The following is a 17,557-nucleotide window of genomic DNA, read 5'->3' as shown; positions in this document are numbered from 1 at the left end:
AACTGACCACCTGTCGGTGTGATTATTGATCCAAACACCTGTCGGGACGATCGTTGATCCGACAACCTGTCGGGGCGATCGTTGATCGAGACACCTGTCGGGGCAATTGTTGATTGTGTCACTTGTTGGGGTGATCGTTGATCGTGTCACCTGTCGGGCTGATTGTTGATCCGATCATCTGTCGGGGCTATCGTTGATCCGACCACCTGTCGGGGCTATCGTTGATCGTGCCATCTGTCCGGGTGAACGTTGATCATGTCTCCTGTTGGGCCGATTGTTGATCCGACCACCTGTCGGAGCGATCATTGATCATGTCAACTGTTGGGGCGATCGCTGATCCGAGCATCTGTCGGGGCGATCGTTGATCCGACCATCTGTCGGGGCTATCGTTGAACTGACCACTAATTGGGGCCATCGTTGATCTGACCACCTGTCGGGGCGATCGTTGATCGTGCCACCAGCAGGGGCGATCGTTGTTCCGACCACCTGTCGGGGTGATCATTGATCCGAATACGTGTCGGGGCGATCGTTGATCATGTCACCTGTTGGAATGATCATTGATCGTGCCACCTGTCGGGGTGATCATTGATCCGAACACCTGTTGGGGCGATCGTTGATCATGTCACCTGTCGGGGCGATCGTTGTTCCGACCACCTGTCGGCGCGATCGTTGATCATGCCACCTGTCGGTGTGATCATTATTCCGACCACCTGTCGGGGTGATCATTGATCCGAATACCTGTCGGGGCGATCGTTGATCATGTCACCTGTCGGTACGATCATTGATCGTGCCAGCTGTCGGGGTGATCATTGATCCAACCACCTGTTGGGGTGATCATTGATCCAACCATCTGTCAGGGCGATCATTGATCCGAACACCTGTCGGGGCGATCGTTGATCATGTCACCTGTTGGGGCGTTTGTTGATTGTGTCACCTGTTGGGGCTATTGTTGATCGTGCCACCTGTCGGGACGATCATTGAGCATGTCACCTGTCGGGGTGATTATTGATCCAAGCACCTGTCAGGGCGAACTTTGATCCGACCACCTGTCGGGGCGATCGTTGATCGTGACACCTGTCAGGGCAATTGTTGATCGTGTCACCTGTTGGGGCGATCATTGATCGTGTCACCTGTCGGGCCGATTTTGATCCGACCACTTGTCGGGGCGAGCGTTGATCCGACCACCTGTCGGGGTTATCATTGAACTGACCACTACTTGGGGTGATCATTGATCTGGCCACCTGCCAGGGCGATCATTGATCGTGTCACCTGTCGGGTCGATTGTTGAACGTGCCACCTGTCGGGACGATCATTGAGCGTGTCACCTGTCGGGGTGATTATTGATCCAAACACCTGTCGCGGCGAACGTTGGTCCGACCACCTGTCGGGGCGATCGTTGATCATGTCACCTGTCGGGGCAAACGTTGATCATGTCACCTGTTGGGGCGATCGCAGATCGTGTCACCTGTCGGGGCGATCGTTGATCCAACTACCTGTCGGGGCGATCATTGATCGTGTCACCTGTTGGGGCGATCGTAGATCATGTCACCTGTCGGGCCGATTGTTGATCCGGCCATCTGTCGGGGCGATCGTTGAACGTGTCACTTTTCGTTGTGAACATTGATCCAACCACCTGTCGGGGCAATCGTTGATCCAACCACCTGTCGGGGCGATCGTTGATCAGACTACCTGTTGGGCTATCGTTGAACTGACCACTACTTGGGGCGATCGTTAATCCGACCACTGTCGGGGCGATCGTTGATCTGACCACTACTTGGGGCGATCGTTAATCCGACCACTGTCGGGGCGATCGTTGATCGTGTCACCTGTCGGGGCGATTGTTGATCGTGCCACCTGTCAGGGTGAACGTTGATCATATCATCTGTCGGGCCGATCGTTGAACATGTCACCTGTCGGGGCAAACTTTGATCATGTCACCTTTTGGGGCGATCGTAGATCGTGTCACCTGTCGGGCCGATCGTTGAACATGTCACCTGTCGGGGCAAACTTTGATCATGTCACCTTTTGGGGCGATCGTAGATCGTGTCATCTGTCGGGGCGATCGTTGATCCAACTACCTATCGGGGCGGTCATTGATCATGTCAACTGTTGGGGCGATCGTTGATCCGAGCATCGTTCGGGGCGATCGTTGATCATTTCACCTGTCGGGGTGATCATTGATCCGACCATCTGTCAGGGTGATCGTTGATCCGACTACCTGTCGGGGCTATCGTTGAACTGACCACGACTTGGGGCCATCATTGATCCAACCACCTGACGGGGCGATCATTGATCATGCCACCTGTCATGGTGAATGTTGACCATGTCTCCTGTCGGGGTGATCGTTGATCGTGTCACCTGTTGGGGCAAACGTTGATCATGTCACCTGTCGGGGCGATCGTTGCTCCGACTACCTGTTGGGGCCATCATTGATCGTGTCACCTGTCGGGGTGATCGTTGATCTGACTACCTGTCGGGGCTATCATTGAACTGACCACTACTTGGGGCCATCGTTGATCCGACCACCTGTCGGGGCGATCGTTGATCGTGTCACCTGTCGGGGCGATCATTGATTGTACCACCTGTCATGGTGAACATTGACCATGTCTCCTGTCGGGGTGATCGTTGATTGTGTCACCTGTCGGGGCAAACGTTGATCATGTCACCTGTTGGGGCGATCGTAGATCGTGTCACCTGTTGGGGCGATCATTGCTCCGACTACCTGTCGGGGCGATTATTGATCGTGTCACCTGTCAGGGCGATCATTGATCCGAGCATCTGTTGGGGTGATCGTTGATCATTTCACCTGTCGGGGTGATCGTTGATTCGACCAACTGTCGGGGCCATCGTTGAGCCAACCACCTGTCGGGCAGATCATTGAACCGATCATCTGCCGGGACGATCGTTGATCCTACCAACTGTCGGGGCAATCGTTGATCATGCCACCTGTCGGGACAATAATTGAACTGACCACCTGTCGGTGTGATTATTGATCCAAACACCTGTCGGGACGATCGTTGATCTGACAACCTGTCGGGGCGATCGTTGATCGAGACACCTGTCGGGGCAATTGTTGATTGTGTCACTTGTTGGGGTGATCGTTGATCGTGTCACCTGTCGGGCTGATTGTTGATCCGATCATCTGTCGGGGCTATCGTTGATCCGACCACCTGTCGGGGCTATCGTTGATCGTGCCATCTGTCCGGGTGAACATTGATCATGTCTCCTGTTGGGCCGATTGTTGATCCGACCACCTGTCGGAGCGATCATTGATCATGTCAACTGTTGGGGCGATCGCTGATCCGAGCATCTGTCGGGGCGATCGTTGATCCGACCATCTGTCGGGGCTATCGTTGAACTGACCACTAATTGGGGCCATCGTTGATCTGACCACCTGTCGGGGCGATCGTTGATCGTGCCACCAGCAGGGGCGATCGTTGTTCCGACCACCTGTCGGGGTGATCATTGATCCGAATACGTGTCGGGGCGATCGTTGATCATGTCACCTGTTGGAATGATCATTGATCGTGCCACCTGTCGGGGTGATCATTGATCCGAACACCTGTTGGGGCGATCGTTGATCATGTCACCTGTCGGGGCGATCGTTGTTCCGACCACCTGTCGGCGCGATCGTTGATCATGCCACCTGTCGGTGTGATCATTATTCCGACCACCTGTCGGGGTGATCATTGATCCGAATACCTGTCGGGGCGATCGTTGATCATGTCACCTGTCGGTACGATCATTGATCGTGCCAGCTGTCGGGGTGATCATTGATCCAACCACCTGTTGGGGTGATCATTGATCCAACCATCTGTCAGGGCGATCATTGATCCGAACACCTGTCGGGGCGATCGTTGATCATGTCACCTGTTGGGGCGTTTGTTGATTGTGTCACCTGTTGGGGCTATTGTTGATCGTGCCACCTGTCGGGACGATCATTGAGCATGTCACCTGTCGGGGTGATTATTGATCCAAGCACCTGTCAGGGCGAACTTTGATCCGACCACCTGTCGGGGCGATCGTTGATCGTGACACCTGTCGGGGCAATTGTTGATCGTGTCACCTGTTGGGGCGATCATTGATCGTGTCACCTGTCGGGCCGATTTTGATCCGACCACTTGTCGGGGCGAGCGTTGATCCGACCACCTGTCGGGGTTATCATTGAACTGACCACTACTTGGGGTGATCATTGATCTGGCCACCTGTCAGGGCGATCATTGATCGTGTCACCTGTCGGGTCGATTGTTGAACGTGCCACCTGTCGGGACGATCATTGAGCGTGTCACCTGTCGGGGTGATTATTGATCCAAACACCTGTCGCGGCGAACGTTGGTCCGACCACCTGTCGGGGCGATCGTTGATCATGACACCTGTCGGGGCAATTGTTGATCATGTCATCTGTTGGGGCGATCGTTGATCGTGTCACCTGTCGGGCCGATTGTTGATCCAACCAACTGTCGGGGCGATCGTTGATCTGACCACCTGTCGGGGCGATCGTTGATCCGACCACCTGTCGGGGCTATCATTGAACTGACCACTACTTGGGGCGATCGTTGATCCGGTCACCTGTCGGGGCGATTGTTGATCGTGTCACCTGTCGGGGCGATTATTGATCGTGCCACTTGTCGGGGTGAATGTTGATCATGTCTCCTGTCGGGGCAAACGTTGATCATGTCACCTGTTGGGGCGATCGCAGATCGTGTCACCTGTCGGGGCGATCGTTGATCCAACTACCTGTCGGGGCGATCATTGATCGTGTCACCTGTCGGGGCGATCGTTGGTCATGTCACCTGTTGGGCCGATTGTTTATCCGACCATCTGTCGGGGCGATCGTTGAACGTGTCACTTGTCGTTGTGAACATTGATCCAACCACCTGTCGGGGCGATCGTTGATCCAACCACCTGTCGGGGCGATTGTTGATCAGACTACCTGTCGGGCAATCGTTGATCTGACCACTACTTGGGGCGATCGTTAATCCGACCACTGTCGGGGTGATCGTTGATCCGACCACCTGTCAGGGCGATCATTGACCATGTCACCTGTCGGGGCGATTGTTGATCGTGCCACCTGTTGGGGTGAACGTTGATCATGTCTCCTGTCGGGGCGATCGTTGATCATGTCACCTGTCGGGGCAAACGTTGATCATGTCACCTGTTGGGGCGATCGCAGATCGTGTCACCTGTCGGGGCGATCGTTGATCCAACTACCTGTCGGGGCGATCATTGATCGTGTCACCTGTTGGGGCGATCGTAGATCATGTCACCTGTCGGGCCGATTGTTGATCCGGCCATCTGTTGGGGCGATCGTTGAACGTGTCACTTTTCGTTGTGAACATTGATCCAACCACCTGTCGGGGCAATCGTTGATCCAACCACCTGTCGGGGCGATCGTTGATCAGACTACCTGTTGGGCTATCGTTGAACTGACCACTACTTGGGGCGATCGTTAATCCGACCACTGTCGGGGCGATCGTTGATCTGACCACTACTTGGGGCGATCGTTAATCCGACCACTGTCGGGGCGATCGTTGATCGTGTCACCTGTCGGGGCGATTGTTGATCGTGCCACCTGTCAGGGTGAACGTTGATCATATCATCTGTCGGGCCGATCATTGAACATGTCACCTGTCGGGGCAAACTTTGATCATGTCACCTTTTGGGGCGATCGTAGATCGTGTCACCTGTCGGGCCGATCGTTGAACATGTCACCTGTCGGGGCAAACTTTGATCATGTCACCTTTTGGGGCGATCGTAGATCGTGTCATCTGTCGGGGCGATCGTTGATCCAACTACCTATCGGGGCGGTCATTGATCATGTCAACTGTTGGGGCGATCGTTGATCCGAGCATCGTTCGGGGCGATCGTTGATCATTTCACCTGTCGGGGCGATCATTGATCCGACCATCTGTCAGGGTGATCGTTGATCCGACTACCTGTCGGGGCTATCGTTGAACTGACCACGACTTGGGGCCATCATTGATCCAACCACCTGACGGGGCGATCATTGATCATGCCACCTGTCATGGTGAATGTTGACCATGTCTCCTGTCGGGGTGATCGTTGATCGTGTCACCTGTTGGGGCAAACGTTGATCATGTCACCTGTCGGGGCGATCGTTGCTCCGACTACCTGTTGGGGCCATCATTGATCGTGTCACCTGTCGGGGTGATCGTTGATCTGACTACCTGTCGGGGCTATCATTGAACTGACCACTACTTGGGGCCATCGTTGATCCGACCACCTGTCGGGGCGATCGTTGATCGTGTCACCTGTCGGGGCGATCATTGATTGTACCACCTGTCATGGTGAACATTGACCATGTCTCCTGTCGGGGTGATCATTGATTGTGTCACCTGTCGGGGCAAACGTTGATCATGTCACCTGTTGGGGCGATCGTAGATCGTGTCACCTGTCAGGGCGATCATTGATCCGAGCATCTGTTGGGGTGATCGTTGATCATTTCACCTGTCGGGGTGATCGTTGATTCGACCAACTGTCGGGGCCATCGTTGAGCCAACCACCTGTCGGGCAGATCATTGAACCGATCATCTGCCGGGACGATCGTTGATCCTACCACCTGTCGGGGCAATCGTTGATCATGCCACCTGTCGGGACAATAATTGAACTGACCACCTGTCGGTGTGATTATTGATCCAAACACCTGTCGGGACGATCGTTGATCCGACAACCTGTCGGGGCGATCGTTGATCGAGACACCTGTCGGGGCAATTGTTGATTGTGTCACTTGTTGGGGCGATCGTTGATCATGTCACCTGTCGGGGCGATCGTTGTTCCGACCACCTGTCGGCGCGATCGTTGATCATGCCACCTGTCGGTGTGATCATTATTCCGACCACCTGTCGGGGTGATCATTGATCCGAATACCTGTCGGGGCGATCGTTGATCATGTCACCTGTCGGTACGATCATTGATCGTGCCAGCTGTCGGGGTGATCATTGATCCAACCACCTGTTGGGGTGATCATTGATCCAACCATCTGTCAGGGCGATCATTGATCCGAACACCTGTCGGGGCGATCGTTGATCATGTCACCTGTTGGGGCGTTTGTTGATTGTGTCACCTGTTGGGGCTATTGTTGATCGTGCCACCTGTCGGGACGATCATTGAGCATGTCACCTGTCGGGGTGATTATTGATCCAAGCACCTGTCAGGGCGAACTTTGATCCGACCACCTGTCGGGGCGATCGTTGATCGTGACACCTGTCGGGGCAATTGTTGATCGTGTCACCTGTTGGGGCGATCATTGATCGTGTCACCTGTCGGGCCGATTTTGATCCGACCACTTGTCGGGGCGAGCGTTGATCCGACCACCTGTCGGGGTTATCATTGAACTGACCACTACTTGGGGTGATCATTGATCTGGCCACCTGTCAGGGCGATCATTGATCGTGTCACCTGTCGGGTCGATTGTTGAACGTGCCACCTGTCGGGACGATCATTGAGCGTGTCACCTGTCGGGGTGATTATTGATCCAAACACCTGTCGCGGCGAACGTTAGTCCGACCACCTGTCGGGGCGATCGTTGATCATGACACCTGTCGGGGCAATTGTTGATCATGTCATCTGTTGGGGCGATCGTTGATCGTGTCACCTGTCGGGCCGATTGTTGATCCAACCAACTGTCGGGGCGATCGTTGATCTGACCACCTGTCGGGGCGATCGTTGATCCGACCACCTGTCGGGGCTATCATTGAACTGACCACTACTTGGGGCGATCGTTGATCCGGTCACCTGTCGGGGCGATTGTTGATCGTGTCACCTGTCGGGGCGATTATTGATCGTGCCACTTGTCGGGGTGAATGTTGATCATGTCTCCTGTCGGGGCAAACGTTGATCATGTCACCTGTTGGGGCGATCGCAGATCGTGTCACCTGTCGGGGCGATCGTTGATCCAACTACCTGTCGGGGCGATCATTGATCGTGTCACCTGTCGGGGCGATCGTTGGTCATGTCACCTGTTGGGCCGATTGTTTATCCGACCATCTGTCGGGGCGATCGTTGAACGTGTCACTTGTCGTTGTGAACATTGATCCAACCACCTGTCGGGGCGATCGTTGATCCAACCACCTGTCGGGGCGATTGTTGATCAGACTACCTGTCGGGCAATCGTTGATCTGACCACTACTTGGGGCGATCGTTAATCCGACCACTGTCGGGGTGATCGTTGATCCGACCACCTGTCAGGGCGATCATTGACCATGTCACCTGTCGGGGCGATTGTTGATCGTGCCACCTGTTGGGGTGAACGTTGATCATGTCTCCTGTCGGGGCGATCGTTGATCATGTCACCTGTCGGGGCAAACGTTGATCATGTCACCTGTTGGGGCGATCGCAGATCGTGTCACCTGTCGGGGCGATCGTTGATCCAACTACCTGTCGGGGCGATCATTGATCGTGTCACCTGTTGGGGCGATCGTAGATCATGTCACCTGTCGGGCCGATTGTTGATCCGGCCATCTGTTGGGGCGATCGTTGAACGTGTCACTTTTCGTTGTGAACATTGATCCAACCACCTGTCGGGGCAATCGTTGATCTAACCACCTGTCGGGGCGATCGTTGATCAGACTACCTGTTGGGCTATCGTTGAACTGACCACTACTTGGGGCGATCGTTAATCCGACCACTGTCGGGGCGATCGTTGATCTGACCACTACTTGGGGCGATCGTTAATCCGACCACTGTCGGGGCGATCGTTGATCGTGTCACCTGTCGGGGCGATTGTTGATCGTGCCACCTGTCAGGGTGAACGTTGATCATATCATCTGTCGGGCCGATCGTTGAACATGTCACCTGTCGGGGCAAACTTTGATCATGTCACCTTTTGGGGCGATCGTAGATCGTGTCACCTGTCGGGCCGATCGTTGAACATGTCACCTGTCGGGGCAAACTTTGATCATGTCACCTTTTGGGGCGATCGTAGATCGTGTCATCTGTCGGGGCGATCGTTGATCCAACTACCTATCGGGGCGGTCATTGATCATGTCAACTGTTGGGGCGATCGTTGATCCGAGCATCGTTCGGGGCGATCGTTGATCATTTCACCTGTCGGGGCGATCATTGATCCGACCATCTGTCAGGGTGATCGTTGATCCGACTACCTGTCGGGGCTATCGTTGAACTGACCACGACTTGGGGCCATCATTGATCCAACCACCTGACGGGGCGATCATTGATCATGCCACCTGTCATGGTGAATGTTGACCATGTCTCCTGTCGGGGTGATCGTTGATCGTGTCACCTGTTGGGGCAAACGTTGATCATGTCACCTGTCGGGGCGATCGTTGCTCCGACTACCTGTTGGGGCCATCATTGATCGTGTCACCTGTCGGGGTGATCGTTGATCTGACTACCTGTCGGGGCTATCATTGAACTGACCACTACTTGGGGCCATCGTTGATCCGACCACCTGTCGGGGCGATCGTTGATCGTGTCACCTGTCGGGGCGATCATTGATTGTACCACCTGTCATGGTGAACATTGACCATGTCTCCTGTCGGGGTGATCGTTGATTGTGTCACCTGTCGGGGCAAACGTTGATCATGTCACCTGTTGGGGCGATCGTAGATCGTGTCACCTGTCAGGGCGATCATTGATCCGAGCATCTGTTGGGGTGATCGTTGATCATTTCACCTGTCGGGGTGATCGTTGATTCGACCAACTGTCGGGGCCATCGTTGAGCCAACCACCTGTCGGGCAGATCATTGAACCGATCATCTGCCGGGACGATCGTTGATCCTACCACCTGTCGGGGCAATCGTTGATCATGCCACCTGTCGGGACAATAATTGAACTGACCACCTGTCGGTGTGATTATTGATCCAAACACCTGTCGGGACGATCGTTGATCCGACAACCTGTCGGGGCGATCGTTGATCGAGACACCTGTCGGGGCAATTGTTGATTGTGTCACTTGTTGGGGTGATCGTTGATCGTGTCACCTGTCGGGCTGATTGTTGATCCGATCATCTGTCGGGGCTATCGTTGATCCGACCACCTGTCGGGGCTATCGTTGATCGTGCCATCTGTCCGGGTGAACGTTGATCATGTCTCCTGTTGGGCCGATTGTTGATCCGACCACCTGTCGGAGCGACCATTGATCATGTCAACTGTTGGGGCGATCGCTGATCCGAGCATCTGTCGGGGCGATCGTTGATCCGACCATCTGTCGGGGCTATCGTTGAACTGACCACTAATTGGGGCCATCGTTGATCTGACCACCTGTCGGGGCGATCGTTGATCGTGCCACCTGTCGGGGCGATCGTTGATCGTGCCACCTGTCGGGGCGATCATTGATCGTGCCACCTGTCATGGTGAACGTTGACCATGTCTCCTGTCGGGGTGATCGTTGATCGTGTCACCTGTCGGGGCAAACGTTGATCATGTCACCTGTCGGGACAATAATTGAACTGACCACCTGTCGGGGTGATTATTGATCCAAACACCTGTCGGGACGATCGTTGATCCGACAACCTGTCGGGGCGATCGTTGATCGAGACACCTGTCGGGGCAATTGTTAATTGTGTCACTTGTTGGGGTGATCGTTGATCGTGTCACCTGTCGGGCTGATTGTTGATCCGATCATCTGTCGGGGCTATCGTTGATCCGACCACCTGTCGGGGCTATCGTTGATCGTGCCATCTGTCCGGGTGAACGTTGATCATGTCTCCTGTTGGGCCGATTGTTGATCCGATCACCTGTCAGGGCGATCATTGATCATGTCAACTGTTGGGGCGATCGCTGATCCGAGCATCTGTCGGGGCGATCGTTGATCCGACCATCTGTCGGGGCTATCGTTGAACTGACCACTAATTGGGGCCATCATTGATCTGACCACCTGTCGGGGCGATCGTTGATCGTGCCACCTGTCGGGGCAATCGTTGATCGTGCCACCTGTCGGGGCGATCGTTGATCGTGCCACCTGTCGGGGCGATCGTTGATCGTGCCACCTGTCATGGTGAACGTTGACCATGTCACCTGTCGGGGTGATCGTTGATCGTGTCACCTGTCGGGGCAAACGTTGATCATGTTACCTGTCGGGGCGATCGTAGATCATGTCACCTGTCGGGGCAATCGTTGCTCCGACTACCTGTTGGGGCCATCATTGATCGTGTCACCTGTCGGGGTGATTGTTGATCCGACTACCTGTCTGGGCTATCATTGAACTGACCACTACTTGGGACCATCGTTGATCCGACCACCTGTCGGGGCAATCGTTGCTCCTTCTACCTGTCCGGGCGATTATTGATCATGTCACCTGTCGGGGCGATCGTTGATCCGAGCATCTGTTGGGATGATCGTTGATCATTTCACCTATCGGGTCCATCTTTGAGCCAACCACCTGTCGGACAGATCATTGAACCGATCACCTGCCGGGTCGATCGTTGATCCGACCACCTGTCGGGGCAATCGTTGATTGTGTAAACCTGTCAGGGCGATCATTGATCCAACCACCTGTCGGGGCGATCGTTGCTCTGACCACCTGTCGGGACAATAATTGAACTGACCACCTGTCGGGGCGATTGTTGATTGTGCCACCTGTTGGGACGATCATTGAGCGTGTCACCTGTCAGGGTGATTATTGATCCAAACACCTGTCGAGGCGATCGTTGATCCGACCACCTGTTGGGGCGATCGTTGATCGTGACACCTGTCGGGGCAATTGTTGATCATGTCATCTGTTGGGGCGATCATTGATCCGACCACCTGTCAGGGCGATCATTGATTGTGTCACCTGTCGGGGTGATTGTTGATCGTGCCACCTGTCGGGGTGAACGTTGATCATGTCTCCTGTCGGGGCGATCGTTGATCATGTCACCTGTCGGGGCAAACGTTGATCATGTCACCTGTCGGGGCGAGCGTTGATCCGACCACCTGTCGGGGCGATCATTGATTGTATCATCTGTCAGGGCGATCGTTGATCGTGTCCACCTGTCGGGGCGACCATTGATCCGACCACCTGTTGGGGCGATCCTTGATCCGACCACCTGTCGGGGTAATTGTTGATCCGAACACCTGTCGTGGCGATGCTTGATCCGACCACCTCTCGAGGCGATCGTTGAACGTGTCACCTGTTGGGGCGATCGTTGATCCGACCAACTATCGAGGTGATCATTGATCGTGTTACCTGTCGGGGCGATCGTTGATCTGACCACCTTTCGGGGTGATCATTGATTTTGTCACCTGTTGGGGCGATCGTTGATCCGACCACCTTTCGGGGCGATCGTTGATCGTGTCACCTGTCGGGGTGAACGTTGATCTGACCACCTTTCAGGGCGAGCGTTGATCATGTCACCTGTCGGGGCGATCGTTGATCCGACCACCTGTCAGGGCGATCATTGATCATGCCACCTGTCGTGGCGATGCTTGATCCGACCACCTCACGAGGCGATCGTTGAACGTGTCACCTGTCGGTGCGATCGTTCATCCGACCACCTGTCGGGGTGATCATTGATCGTGCCACCTGTCACGGTGATCGGTTATTCAACCACCTGTCGGGGCAATCGTTGATTGTGTAAACCTGTCAGGGCGATCATTGCTCCGACCACCTGTCGAGGCAATCAATGATCGTGTTACCTGTCGGGGCAATCATTTACCACGCCAACTGCTGGGGCGATCGTTGATCGTGGCACCTGTCGAGGCGATCGTTGATGCAAACACCTGTCGGGGTGATCATTGATCTGACTACCTGTCAGGGCAATTGTTGATCGTGTCACCTTTCAGGGCAATCGATGATCGTGTCACCTGTCGGGGCGATCGTTGATCCGACCACCTATCGGGGTGATCGTTGATCCGACCACCTGTCGGGGCGATCATTGATCTGACCACCTGTCGAGGCAATCATTGATCGTGTTACCTGTCGGGGTGATCGTTTACCATGCCACCTGCTGGGGCGATCGTTGATCGTGCCACATGTCGGGGTGATCGTTGATGATGTCACCTGTCGGGACGATCTTTGATCATGTCACCTGTCGGGGTGATCGTTGATCGTGGCACCTGTCAGGGCAATTGTTGATTGTGTCACCTGTTGAGGCGATCGTTGATGCAAACACCTGTCGGGGCGATCGTTGATCTGACTACCTGTCAAGGCAATTGTTGATCGTGTGACCTGTCAGGGCGATCGTTGATCGTGTCACCTGTCAGGGCGATCGTTGATCGTGTCACCTGTCGGGGCGATCGTTGATCCGACCACCTGTCAGGGCAATCATTGATTGTGTCATCTGTCAGGGCAATCGTTGATCGTGTCACCTGTCGGGGTGAACGTTGATCCGACCACCTGTCGGGGTGATCATTGATCGTGCCACCTGTCATGGTGATCGGTTATTCAACCACCTGTCGGGGCAATTGTTGATTGTGTAAACCTGTCAGGGCGATCATTGCTCCGACCACCTGTCGAGGCAATCAATGATCGTGTTACCTGTCGGGGCAATCATTTACCACGCCACCTGCTGGGGCGATCGTTGATCGTGGCACCTGTCAGGGCAATTGTTGATCGTGTGACCTGTCAGGGCAATCGTTGATTGTGTCACCTGTCGGGGCGATCGTTGATCCGACCACCTGTCAGGGTGATCATTGATTGTGTCATCTGTCGGGGCGATCGTTGATCCGACCACCTGTCGGGGCAATCGTTGATTGTGTCACCTGTCAGGGCGATCATTGATCCGACCACCTGTCGAGGCAATCAATGATCGTGTTACCTGTCGGGGCAATCATTTACCACGCCACCTGCTGGGGCGATCGTTGATCGTGGCACCTGTCGAGGCGATCGTTGATGCAAACACCTGTCGGGACGATCATTGATCTGACTACCTGTCAGGGCAATTGTTGATCGTGTCACCTTTCAGGGCAATCGATGATCGTGTCACCTGTCGGGGCGATCGTTGATCTGACCATCTATCGGGGCGATCGTTGATCCGACCACCTGTCGGGGCGATCATTGATCTGACCACCTGTCGAGGCAATCGTTGATCGTGTTAACTGTCGGGGTGATCGTTTACCATGCCACCTGCTGGGGCGATCGTTGATCGTGCCACATGTCGGGGTGATCGTTGATGATGTCACCTGTCGGGACGATCATTGATCATGTCACCTGTCGGGGTGATCGTTGATCGTGACACCTGTCAGGGCAATTGTTGATTGTGTCACCTGTCGAGGCGATCGTTGATGCAAACACCTGTTGGGGCGATCGTTGATCTGACTACCTGTCAAGGCAATTGTTGATCGTGTGACCTGTCAGGGCGATCGTTGATCGTGTCACCTGTCAGGGCGAACGTTGATCGTGTCACCTGTCGGGGCGATCGTTGATCCGACCACCTGTCAGGGCAATCATTGATTGTGTCATCTGTCAGGGCAATCGTTGATCGTGTCACCTGTCGGGGTGAACGTTGATCCGACCACCTGTCGGGGTGATCATTGATCGTGCCACCTGTCACGGTGATCGGTTATTCAACCACCTGTCGGGGCAATTGTTGATTGTGTAAACCTGTCAGGGCGATCATTGCTCCGACCACCTGTCGAGGCAATCAATGATCGTGTTACCTGTCGGGGCAATCATTTACCACGCCACCTGCTGGGGCGATCGTTGATCGTGGCACCTGTCAGGGCAATTGTTGATCGTGTGACCTGTCAGGGCAATCGTTGATTGTGTCACCTGTCGGGGCGATCGTTGATCCGACCACCTGTCAGGGTGATCATTGATTATGTCATCTGTCGGGGCGATCGTTGATCCGACCACCTGTCGGGGCAATCGTTGATTGTGTCACCTGTCAGGGCGATCATTGATCCGACCACCTGTTGGGGCGATTGTTGCTCCGACCACCTGTCGGGGCGATCATTGATCTGACCACCTCTCAAGGCAATCATTGATCGTGTTACCTGTCGGGGCGATAGTTTACCGTGCCACCTGCTGGGGCGATCGTTGATAGTGCCACATGTCGTGTCCATCATTGAACATGTCACCTGTCGGGGCGATCATTGATCATGTCACCTGTCATGGTGATCGTTGATCGTGCCACCTGTCAGGGCAATCGTTAATTGTGTCACCTGTCGAGGCGATCTTTGATGCAGACACCTGTCGGTGTGATCGTTGGTCCTACCACCTGTTGGGGTGATCATAGATTCGACCACCTGTCGGGCTGATCGTTGATCATGTCACCTGTCGGGGCGATCGTTGTTCCGACCTCGTGACGGGGCGATTGTTGATCCGACCACGTGTTGGAGCAATCATTGATGATGTCACCTGTCGGGGCGATCGTTGATCCGACCACCTGTCGGGGCAATTGTTGATTGTGTAAACCTGTCAGGACGATCATTGATCCGACCACCTGTCGGGGCGAGCGTTGATCCTGCCACCTGTCGGGGCGATCGTTGATCCGACCACCTGTCGGGGCGATCGTTGATCCGATCCCTGTCGGGGCGATCGTTGATCATGTCACCTGTCGGGGCGATCGTTGATCCGATCCCTGTTGGGGCGATCGTTGATCGGACCACCTGTCGGGGCGATCGTTGATCATGTCACCTGTCGGGGCGATCGTTGATCCGATCCCTGTTGGGGCGATCGTTGATCATGTCACCTGTCGGGGCGATCGTTGATCCGATCCCTGTTGAGGCGATCGTTGATCATGTCACCTGTCGGGGCGATCGTTGATCCGATCCCTGTTGGGGCGATCTTTGATTGTGTAAACCTGTCAGGACGATCATTGATCCGACCACCTGTCGGAGCGATCGTTGATTGTGTAAACCTGTCAGGACGATCATTGATCCGACCACCTGTCGGGGCGATCGTTGATTGTGTAAACCTGTCAGGACGATCATTGATCCGATCACCTGTCAGGACGATCATTGATCCGACCACCTGTCGGGGCGATCGTTGATCATGTCACCTGTCAGGGCGATTGTTGATCATGTCACCTGTCGGGGCGATCGTTGATCCGATCCCTGTTGGGGTGATCGTTGATCATGTCACCTGTCGGGGCGATTATTGATCCGATCCCTGTTGAGGCGATCGTTGATCATGTCACCTGTCGGGGCGATCGTTGATCCGATCCCTGTTGGGGCGATCGTTGATTGTGTAAACCTGTCAGGACGATCATTGATCCGACCACCTGTCGGGGCGATCGTTGATTGTGTAAACCTGTCAGGACGATCATTGATCTGACCACCTGTCGGGGCGATCGTTGATTGTGTAAACCTGTCAGGACGATCATTGATCCGACCACCTGTCGGGGCGATCGTTGATTGTGTAAACCTGTCAGGAGGATCACTGATCCGACCACCTGTCAGGACAATCATTGATCCGACCACCTGTCGGGGCGATCGTTGATCATGTCACCTGTCGGGGCGATCGTTGATCCGATCCCTGTTGGGGCGATCGTTGATCATGTCACCTGTCGGGGCGATCGTTGATCCGATCCCTGTTGGGGCGATCGTTGATCATGTCACCTGTCGGGGCGATCGTTGATCCGATCCCTGTTGGGGCGATCGTTGATCATGTCACCTGTCGGGGCGATCGTTGATCCGATCCCTGTTGGGGCGATCGTTGATTGTGTAAACCTGTCAGGACGATCATTGATCCGACCACCTGTCGGGGCGATCGTTGATTGTGTAAACCTGTCAGCACGATCATTGATCCGACCACCTGTCGGGGCGATCGTTGATGATGTCACCTGTCGGGATTAACGTTGATCTGACCACCAGTCGTGCCGATCGTTGATCGTGTCACCTGTTGGGACAATTGTTGATCCTGTCACCTGTCGGGGCGATCGTTGATCATGTCACCTGTTGGGGCGATCGTTGATCCGACCAACTATCGGGGTGATCATTGATCGTGTTACCTATCAGGGCAATCGTTGATCTGACCACCTTTCGGGGTGATCATTGATTTTGTCACCTGTTGGGGTGATCTTTGATCCGACCACCTGTCGGGGCGATCATTGATTGTGTCATCTGTCAGGGCGATCGTTGATCGTGTCACCTGTTGGGGTGAACGTTGATCCGACCACCTGTCGGGGCGAGCGTTGATCCTGTCACCTGTCAGGGCGATCATTGATCGTGTCACCTGTTGGGGCGAGCGTTGATCCTGTCACCTGTCGGGGCGATCGTTGATCCGACCACCTGTCGGGGCGATCGTTGATCCGATCCCTGTCGGGGCGATCGTTGATCCGACCACCTGTCGGGGCAGTCGTTGATTGTGTAAACCTGTCAGGGCGATCGTTGCTCCGACCACCTGTCGGGGCGATCATTGATCTGACCACCTTTCGAGGCAATCATCGATTGTTTACCACGCCACCTGCTGGGACGATCGTTGATCATGCCACATGTCGGGGTGATTGTTGATGATGTCACCTGTCAGGGAGATCATTGATCATGTCACCTGTCAGTGTCAGGTGATGTCAGTGTCTAGTGATGTCAGTGTCTGATGATGTCAGTGTCTGGTGATGACAGTGGATGGTGACGTCAGTATCTGATGATGTCAGTGTCAGGTGATGTCAGTGATTGACGATGTCAGTGTCCGGTGATGTCAGTGTCTGATGATGCC

The sequence above is a fragment of the Pristiophorus japonicus genome, chromosome 17 (assembly GCF_044704955.1).
Source record: "Pristiophorus japonicus isolate sPriJap1 chromosome 17, sPriJap1.hap1, whole genome shotgun sequence".
NCBI classification, from domain to species: Eukaryota; Metazoa; Chordata; class Chondrichthyes; family Pristiophoridae; genus Pristiophorus; species Pristiophorus japonicus.
This window is presented reverse-complemented; position numbering follows the sequence as displayed.